Here is a 10,882-nt window from a genome sequence, read left to right as displayed (position 1 = left end):
TCGTTTTAAATTCGCACTTATCACAACTGTACCATTTAACAGCATCTGCTGACAGATGATTTTTCTTATGCTCTGTTAGGTAGCGGTTTTGTTTCGTTTTAAATTCGCACTTATCACAATTATACCACTGGATGGCATCTGGTGGGAGATGTATTGCCTTATGTTGTTTAAGGTAGCTGTTATATTTCGTTTTGTATTCGCATTCATCACAACTATACCACTGGACCTCATCTGCTGAGAGATGAATTATCTTATGTTGTTTTAGGTAGCGGTTTCGTTTCGTTTTAAATTCGCATTTATCACAGTTATACCAGTGGATTGCATCTTCTATATCAAAACATGAACTTTCCAAGTGTTTGATCCAGAGTAAAACAGAATATGTTTCAAACGAGCACTTTTGACAAATGTAGCTTTTCACTACAGTGTCTTTTTTTGGTTGATCTTGCACAGAATGATATTCTTTGAGATGTTGCTTTAAGATTACAACAAGATCGGTTTCAAAATTGCAGTCCTTGCAGTAGTACTTTTCCAAATCGTTTGTTTCGCATCTGGATGATTCGAGTGACAAGTGGAGACGTTTCGCGTTATTCACCATGTTGAAACGTGATTTGGTCACGTAAGCACATCTCTTGGAATTGTGAATCTTTCCGTGGCCACATTTCGGGATACTCTCGCTATATTCCAAATTTGGCATTTTGATCTGAAAAATTTAATTTCATTTCAATGCAAGAAACTACTCAAAATACTTGCAAAATATTTGCAAAATACACAAGTTCCTGTCTTATCTACTTGTAAATTTTGATTTGCTTAATCTATTGCACTATCGGATGATCAAATTAATTTGTAATCGAGTCATTCATGAATCTGAAATCGTATGTCGTTACTTGAACTCCACGCTCCAATTTACACAGCGTGAAAGACAGGTTAAGACTTGACAGTTAACATTTCAGGTAAAATAGTGATGCGCCACGCCATGAATCGGGTGCATATGAAAGCACCTGGATGGGTGCATACACCTAGGAACATACCTGAATACTTTGGGTGCAATTGGAAATCTTAACATCTGCCAAAAGTTTTTCGAAAGAAGATCAAGATAACATTTTGAAATTTTTCTTTGAAACTGATATTCATTCAATTATGAATTTTGAATCCTCACTTTGACAAACCAAATCAAGATGTCAACGGTTTTAAAGTCACTGCCTGCTTTAATTATAAATTTAAATTGTTGGTAGTAGCTACAGAACAGATAAATTCCCTAATAGGTAGAAAGTGATACATCGTGATACACGCCAGCTTGAACGTATTTCGAGTTGAATCATAATTTAAGTATGATGTCTCTGAAATTTGACCTTGAATATATATAAAAACAAATGTGCAAGGTTTATTAACGATACACAGGCTGTTTGATAAAAAAACGCCTCAACCCATAACTTTTTTATTTATTATCCGATTTCAATGAACAAAAAAAAACGAAGATATGGTTTTTCATGCGTTACAGTTGGCTTCAAAAAAAAACGGGAAATGAAATTTGACCTAATGTGAATTGGAAATTTAATTTGCCAATTTGTGTATGTTTGACTGTAGTATTTCTGACACATAAGTGTAGTTTTTTAACCAAAATTCTAAAAGGCCGTTTCAAACTATAAAAATATAATAAAATCTGACAGAACTTTTTCTGACAGTTCCCGTTTTTTTTTTAAGTCAACCGTACAAAACAGCGATAAAATATTTTTTTTGACATTATGTTCAATAGCTGCTTCCTGCTTCAGTTCCACGAATTTAATATCATCGATGATTAATCATACCACGTGTTATATTCGATGAGACAATATAGTGAATGAAATACAAAAAATTATTCACTTATTTGTCAAACTGACAAATTTATTTCAATCAAAAATCGTAACGACGAAAGTAAACAAGATAATATTTTTTTTGTTTTTTATTATCGCTGTGATAGCCATGCAACTAAGGACTTTACGCGTTTTGATTGGATCATTCATGATCACGTGATACATGAATTATATTGTCACTTATAATTACACCAGATTTTTTGTCGAAGTAAACTTGACATTCCAATGAGAATTTTTCTGCCAGTTTTTTGAGTTTAACTGCAGGCAACAAAACTCGAATTATAAATGTCAAGTTTACTTCGACCCAAAAAAAAAGGTTGAGTGTAATTCGGTAAGACAATTTAATGAATACGGAAAAGTACGATGATGCAGACCTATTAGAATCAGACGCTTTGAAAACTTAGGTTCCGTTTTGTCGCTGGAAAAGTTAGGGCAAACTTTTTTCGCTGTCATAGTGACAAAAACACGCTGCTTATGGAATTTTTAGTGTATGAATTAAATTGTCAACACGACACGTCCGGAAATGCAGGAATTCGACGCCATCTTTGTTTTTTTAAATGCAAAGGTCTCATTTTGATTTCACATTTGGATGCTACATTAAATTTTGAGTTTAGAACGTCGTTCTGTTAACATTTACTTGTCATCGTTTTTGACCTATGTACGTCATCTTTTTTGCAAAAAAGCGAGGTAGCATGACTTCATTAAAAAATTTATAACTCTTGAACCATCGGAAATAAATAATTGATGTTTTTTAATTGAATTCCTAAAGTAAGTATTGACAAAAAGACGTTCTAAACTCAAAATTTAACCTTGAATCGAAATGTGAAGTCAAAATGGGGCCTTTCTATTAAAAAAAAAACAAAGATGGCGTCAATTTCCGGAAGTGCCGCCATTTTGAAAATATTTCATTTGAACTTGGAGTATTCGATTATAGTCAACTAACAATTTTCATCTGAACCCTCCACCACCCGGCGGCACGGCAATTTTGCCGGAGTACATACACTATTACGGATATTACTATCAAGTAATAGTGCAGTGCTTATCAACATAATTACCGGCGTCTCGCCTCCACATTTTGACTTTGTTGCGTTTTATTATGTTCTGTGTCAATGTTAAGGAACCATTGTGTTACCTAAATCCAGAATTTTTAAATTTTTAAAAAGAGATTGCGGTACTATTCCTGTTGCTGAAATTATAAGTGGTAAAATCGAAATTTTTTCTAAACACCAAAGATTTCTGATAGCAACGGAGAGCTCTAAATATTTATTAATTTTTGTGTTATATGTCTGTGTTATATTAAGTGAATTTGGAACAGCTATATCTAAAAAAGATATGCTTGCTTTTGTTGTTTATTTATAGTTATTAAGATAACTAGTGTTTTATAGACGATTTAAAAATCGAGGTCGTAGTTTAAATCAGAGCGACCGCAGTGAGCGAGGATTTAATAGACCGAGATTTTTAAACTGTAAAACACGTGTTGTCTTCAACATTTTTTCTAACACTAACATCTTATCACAAATTTTAATAAATTCAGAAATTATTCTAAAATGTCATAAATTATTCGAGGCGCGTCACAATACACAAAATGCGAAGATTGCCGTGGGCACTATGGTAATAATATCAACAAATTTTGAAAAAAACAATTTTCATCGTTGAAATGTGCCAAAACCTTCCAGAAGAAATAAGAATAAGGGAAAAGAATTTCGTACGAAAGGCTGGAAGAATAAAAAAGGCATCAAGGAGGTAACCGAAGATGTCATTTTGGTTTTTCTTGATATGAAGGTAAGTGTGCAGAACTTTATTTGAAAAGTTAATTCACATTACGACAAGAATCCTTTGAAGAGAAAGTAAAGATTGCCAGAAAAGTCTTCGGTGGTGGGACGCTTGCATTGGTTGAAACAGCAGAAGTTAAAGAAGTAGATGTTATTATGGGTATGTCACAATAGTGTTAATGTTAGTGGTAATGTTATAATGTTAGTGGAGATGGCAATGGTGATGTTAGTAGTCCAGTGTTCACAATAATGTTAACGGAATGTTACTCTTACAGCTGTCAACGTGGTGTGAACTGTCACTGTGCCTGCGCGTGCGTGAAATTCTCGATGGTGGTTGGTAGATGTTAACGAAGATGTTAAAGAACCAGACATTTTCTGGATCTCTTAACATCGTTTCTAACATTAACATCACCATCACCATTATTGTGAACGGTTGAACGTTTCACCAATGTTCTGAAGATTAACATTCTGGCTAACACTAACATTAACATTAACACTATTGTGACAGATACATAAACAACAGCACCAAGCTAAGCAATAGGGAGGAATGTGGCAGTTCTAGCTCAAGTACAGGCCTGAGTTTTCAATCCAATAATTGTGCTTTTCATTTTGAAATAATTACTGTAAAAATGATGAATAAAATTTTACTTGAATAATGTGCATCTGCCTATTTACAATCTTATAATTATAAAATAAGTTGCTATTGACGGCGTGTTTTATAATTTCATAAAAAACGTTACTACTGACGACGTGTTTTATAAAGAAAAGCGTATTTTATAGGTAACATAACGAGTGAGCTCAAATGCACTATAAAAACAGTTTAAGATATTAGTGTTAGAACAAAAAAATAATGTCTGGTCTCTTATGTTTAATATGAATGTCAGTTAAAACTGTTCGATCAAAATATAATTTGTAATTATCATTTTCCAAACAACTTTCTGGTGTATAACAACTATAATGTGGTTCTGTATTCTTTAATAAATTGAATTTAACAGCTAAATTCATATTAATATGATTTTGGGAAATCAGAAAGTTTCTAATGAACGGGCTACGTGAATCAGCCTGTATAGTCTTTGTCAAAACCAAATAACCAACACTGCATTCTACCCAGAAAATCCACCGGCAACGTTGTGTACTTAGATTTGATTGCTCTAGTATCCTGGTAATATCAAAATTGCCATTATACCAGTAGAGGTCTTTCAATCTCTCATGGGTTTTGACCTTGGAAATATCTGCGCGAAGGCGGAGCGATAAACCAATGAAGAATTGGTAAATGAAAACTGAAAACGTCGACTATAGTTTGTTTCCAAACTATATGCAGTTGTATCAGTTTATAACACGAACTACGTACATGTAGCTCCTTTCTCTCCTTTCAACACATGTCAAACAAGTTCCTTGCTTCTGCTACGTTCGCTATTAAGATTGTCGCTCTAGCATCTCATTCTAAACCGTACGATTAGAGTAACATAGAACTATTGACGTGCGTCTGCGTCGGCTTCGGCCCGGCGTAAGATGTCTACCAAACGTTAAAATGTGAAGAAACGACGAAAATGTAATTCGATTTATCCAAAGCTTTGGAAATCATGACAAAAGTGTCCCCAAAACAAAACTATTATTATTATTGCAATCGGAACGAAATTCGAAATAAATACACAACTGCGCATGTGCATCATCCATAATTGGAAAGTCGAATGGATATTTAGATTATTCAAAGCGATTATTTCGATTTATTCGATTATCAAAATATATTGATTATGCCCAACACTACAAAATACTATAATTTCTTGACAATGGCGATAACATAATCAACTCATTATGCCTTGCTGTCAAATGTTAAATACGGACGAACGGCATGTCGTCTTATTGATTCAGGCGTGACGTAACTGCATACCGGGTGTAGAATTGGTTTACGAGACATAGGATTTTACATGTAAAAATAAAGAGTTTCATTATTGGCTCCCCTAATAATTTTATGCCAAAATAGTTAGAGAGAAAGTTAGAGTGAATTAAAAATACTATCTAATTCCACTCTTTGTTTTTTTCTAACATCTTGTGGTACTGAAAGAAAAGCAAGAAAGGAGTTAACACAAAAATACTAAAAAGTAGCACTAGCCATGAAATTTGACTTTTAAAATACTATGTATTTGTCGGATGGTTTCTCTATTATTTAATTGTCTTTTAATTTGCCCTTCAAATGAAGTACAGGACTACAGGATGAATGAAAAGGTATCTTCCAGTAAATTCTCAAACTTCTCTACAATTCTTCCAATTGTTTCTGTGGCAGGAATTGATCGGTCTGAGAAACCTGAAGCAAATGTTGCTTGGAAGTTGCTTAAAAACGATCCTCCATAATAACATTTAAAGAAATAAATACAATTTCATGCTCAGTAGTACTTTTTACTGTTTTGTGTCAACTTTTTTCTTGCCTTTCTTTCAGTACCACAAGATGTTATAAAAAAAGTAAGACTAAAATTAGACAGCAATTTTAATTCTCTCCAACTTTCATTTTAACTATTTTACCGTAAAATTATTAGGGGAGCCAATAATTGAAACTCTTTATTTTTACATGTAAAATCCTATGTCTCGTAAACCAATTCTACACCCGGTATATTTTGGATATAAACTATATTTTAGCCACGCGTTAAATTTCCAAATTACAATTTCATAATGAGACAACACAATGGTTCGTTAATGATCAAGCCAGCTGTGCAGAATGAAAATGCTGCAGATTTGCCACTTCAGATACAGGCTGTCCCAAAAATGGCGTACTAACTACTTACTACTGTATCCAGGATGTTTAAATGTACACGAAAAAAATATGGAAAAAATTTTTCAGACAAAAAAATAAATTATTATTATTTTTATTATTAACGGTAATACAATGTAAACAAAGATGTGCTCGTACATTATTACCTTGCAATGTTACCGTAGTGGATTTAAAAAAAAAATTTCGATTTCCAAAGCTTCTAAATTCACTATTGTGCAGGATTAAATATTGGTAGTGAGTAATCTTGTACTTTGTGATAATATGTACGATTAGAGGGAGCTGTCATGACAATTTAATACATATATTTCAAAATAATTTTCCTGTTAAGTGCCACTTTCAAGGACCGTCAAATCAGCAATTAAGTTCAATAGAATTTTTCTGACGTTTACGGTAGTCTCTTCTACACCGTAGTGCACCGTTAGTACGCCATTTTTGGGACACCCTGTATAATAAAGGTTCTACGAATGGCAATGTTTTCCTCACATTTTTGACATTTAGAGCTTCCCCAAATTATATAGGTACCTATAGGGTGTTTTCGAAGTTGAGGCGTTCCTTGTTACACGAGGTACTATACATTATTCTTAAGAATTTTAGCCTAAATCTTCTTAGTAAAATGTTTGTATTGATTGTATATTTTTGAGTCCGGTCCTGTCTATTTTCCCGCTGTACTAGATTAATAACTGACGTGGCCTAGGATGGTGTCTTTCTGGAAATCGCTCTGCGTACTCTCTGGACGCTGTAGCTGCATTCTGATAATGTGATAACATTGCTCATACATTAGCAACATATCTGTGAGCTCATAATTTTCGTAATGATAAAGCCATTCCGACTAATTAGATGACAACTCTGACAGTATTTTTGATTAACGTCCAAGCTTATTTGATTTTTTTTTTTTTGTCAATTCTAATTTCTAATAAATCAGCGCAAATTTGAGGACAGGTTTCAAAAATTTCAAAAAAATTAACTTGTATCTTCATTGCCGTAGACATTTTACTAAGGTGATTTTGGCTAAAACTCTTTACAACAACGCATACTATTACATGTTAAAAGGAACGCCTTAAATCCCGTTCATATCTCCAAAACTAAGCTACCTAAAAACGTGAAACAACCAGATTCTTACGAAGTGGATTTTTTACTATACGGGTAGATTTATTTGAATTTCGATTTCGGCGTTAAAACACGTTTTCTGGATGAAAATGGATGTTTTTTTCATATTAGCGCTGATCTCAATTAGCCATTGCAGTATTTAGTGGCGTAGGGCTATTTTAGTGAAAAATTTCTTCAATTTTTTTTTTGGAATTAAACATCGTTTTTCGGCAAAATAGTAGATAGAAAAGTTGTTCCTTTTGACGAGGTCTATTACCAGTTAAAATTAATGCACCTATTTCAGAAACATCCTGTATAAAGTCCGTTTTTTTAAAATGAATTGTCAGACCAAACTGTATATTAAAAATCATTGACATTTAGTCCAGTTCTATCTCAGTTTCCTCCTAGATTATTATTGAGGTTATGTTGCATGCTGCATATGTTTAAGAGTTTGAGGACACGTGCTTAATTTAAATTTAAATTGTCAAATGTGACAATCGGTGACAATATCAAAAGTCAATGTTCCAAACGTGATTTAAGTATAAAATTCACTGTTTCGATTTTCTGCCAATCTGACAACACTTTAACAAATTGATTATAAAAAATGCACACTAACGAAACTTCTATTGCAAAAACGTTATTCAGCATTTGTGCGCTGTCACTTTTCAGGTGTTCGGCCTGTTTTGCAGCACTTGGCTCAGCGGCGGCCCTAGCCCTTTATCAGGGAAGAGCGAGATTGTCTTTCGGCGCCCTTTGGTCGACAACTTCAAATGAATTATAATTCAATTTCTGATAATAAAATAAAAACATTTTCAAAAATTGGATTTTGGCGCCCCGTGCCACTTGGCGCCTAGAGCGGCCGCTCCACTCGCTCTACCCCAGGGCCGCCACTGACTTGGCTGACGCCTCGTCATTTGCCAAATTGCATTGTTACTAACAGATTCAGTCATTTTTGATCACATCGTACTGGGGTGGTAAAGTTTGTCGTTTGTCGACATAAAAGTCATTAACTTCTACGTAGATCAAGGACTAGCTAGCGAATGTAAAATTTGTTGAAATATATCCTTCAACCAGTGAAGCAGTAACATTTTTGCCATGGCATGAACTTATTTCGTCCACACTTTTTCTGTCATTTCACAAAAATTGCGTGTAGTTTAACCTTTTATTTCATCCTGTGTCAAATTTCAATACTTTACGTCATCAGTTTGAATCCGGGAAAACGCAAAAAACGGCCGGACGCCGGTTAAGTGTTGCTATTGGAAACACAAAAGTAACAATCGTACAAATCGCAATAACAATTATTCAGGTTTTAGAAATGTTTTATTCAAAACTAGATCTAAATACAAATTAACAATTTAACTATTTCGGCCACAAAGAAGATGATGCACTTACTTTCTCAGACTAAAAACGTTAGTTCACAAATTCAGCACAGGCTTCTGCAGATTTTCTTACAATTTCTGGAGGATTTGCTTTAGAAGTCATTTTGACGCACCAAATTATTTCAACAAAATAAACAATTGCCAAACAGCCGTTGCTAATCATGTTCCAAAAATGTGACTAGATTTGGAGCATTTGTTAAATTATTTTGAAATTAATTTCAATGTTTCTTTCAAACGAAATTTGAGGCAGGATGAAATAAAATACATAACGACATTCGTCCGTGAACTCTTTTTACAGTATTCGTTTCGAGTTTCAAGACTCGGCTCCTTCGTCGCCTCGTCCTTAAACGTCTCACTCATACTGTAAACTATGAGTTCCCGGACTTATAACGTTAATTACTATATTTTCATTATGATTGACGTTTGTAAATTAAAATTTGAAATTTATTACTGTCATTCATAAGAACGTAGACAACACATGTCAACATGTGAAGTGAGGTTATGTTATGGCTTCCTAAAGGGTGCTTTACAGCATACAAGTGGAATAATAACGGTTGTGGACGAAACTTTTTGTCCGCCATTGTACTTACCATTAATTTTATCGGAATAGGAAAGGAATATTCACAGTTGGTGTGTATTTACTATTCAGTGTTCGTATTTCTGTTTAGTTATTTATCACGTGGACGGCAACGCCATAACACAAAACACGTGCAATCCAGAGAATTATAGTGTAATAGTCTGAATCGTCAATCGTCATTCATTAGATATCATAGATAAAGAACAAAAATAGATAACTGACTCGCTGAGTCCCAGAGGTATCGAGTTTCTGCGCCATCTATTTTTTTTCCTACAAAACGTTAAGGAAAAGTCGGTAAATGTGTTAGCAGATCTCTGTATAATAAAGAAACCCACAGACAATTAAACTATAGTAAGACTGTCAAGTGGGATTACATTTTCGGGGACGCGCTCAAGTGGCGCTGCCCGAGCGTTAGGCCAAACTAGTGTATAACAAGTTGCATATCTGACTAGTTTCTGTATACCTAGTTGCCTATTTTTTTCAATTTAATTTAAATTGATACTTATTTAAAAAAAAATAAAAACGACTAATTAAGTATTGAACATTTTAATACAAATTCTAATTCCTAACATATACAACAAATTAGTAGTTCATTAAACGAGTTTGTGTGTGAATTGGGATTTTTTGGGCATGAGTGGGCTAGTTTAAAAGGCGAATGAAACTGAATTGAAGGGTAGATCTAGTTCAATAATTTGATTTTACGTTAACTTTTAAAATTGCTGGAGATAATTTTAGAATCGTGCAAAAGATTTATTAATTTTGAAATTGTTTTTCGCTGATATCGGTCCATATAACAAATGTTTCTACCCTTTGAAGTAAGACTACTAACTTTCTTGCATTCAAGTATGTACTTGCAACACACTAGAAGATTTTGTTGGGTGTCTATTTTGGGCCTTGGGCATAACAGGAAGGATTAGATTCTCTACAGTGGGATTTTCAGTAATCGTAGAATTTTCAATTTGTTCAGCTGATCTAACATTGTTTATGGAAGTTTGTTTGTCTTCACGAAGAAAAATCGACGGCAGGGCGTATTTATGGAGTTTTGTTTTTTGAGTAAAGAAATTGTTGCTAAAATGTTTCTCGCAAATAAAGGCATTATCTGTTTTGAAGGGTGGTGCAACATTTACCTAAAGCTTCTATCCATCGTTTCCTTTGTTCTTCTAATTTTAAAAATTTAAAATCGCCGATCTTGTTGTTTACAAAGCATTTATGTCTAATTTTTCCAATATCCAAATAAATAAAATAAAAATTGCGATCTGAAAAACCATATTTCGTACTTTTTCAAAAAGAAAAAGATAACTTACCAAATAAAAAGATAACAAAAAATTACCTCAAGATACTGGTTTGGAGTAATTTATTTTGTAGAACAATTTATAAAATTTATTGACTTAACCTTGACAGAAATTAGAAAATTCAAAATTACTGATGACATTATTAATTAATATTCAAAT

At 33.5% G+C, this 10,882-nt stretch overlaps 1 long non-coding RNA gene across 1 annotated transcript; it reads left to right on the top strand.

The window, feature by feature from the left end:
- The first annotated feature begins 3,208 nt into the window (after positions 1-3,208).
- LOC138132171 (uncharacterized) lies at positions 3,209-3,931 on the top strand. Its single transcript, XR_011160006.1, has 2 exons — positions 3,209-3,632; positions 3,693-3,931. It is a non-coding gene; the product is annotated as an uncharacterized lncRNA (long non-coding RNA).
- The last annotated feature ends 6,951 nt before the right edge of the window (positions 3,932-10,882 follow it).

The sequence above is a fragment of the Tenebrio molitor genome, chromosome 5, assembly GCF_963966145.1.
Source record: "Tenebrio molitor chromosome 5, icTenMoli1.1, whole genome shotgun sequence".
NCBI lineage: Eukaryota > Metazoa > Arthropoda > Insecta > Coleoptera > Tenebrionidae > Tenebrio > Tenebrio molitor.
The sequence above is the reverse complement of the archived record's forward strand: the minus strand, read 5'-3'. Positions and strand labels throughout refer to the sequence as shown.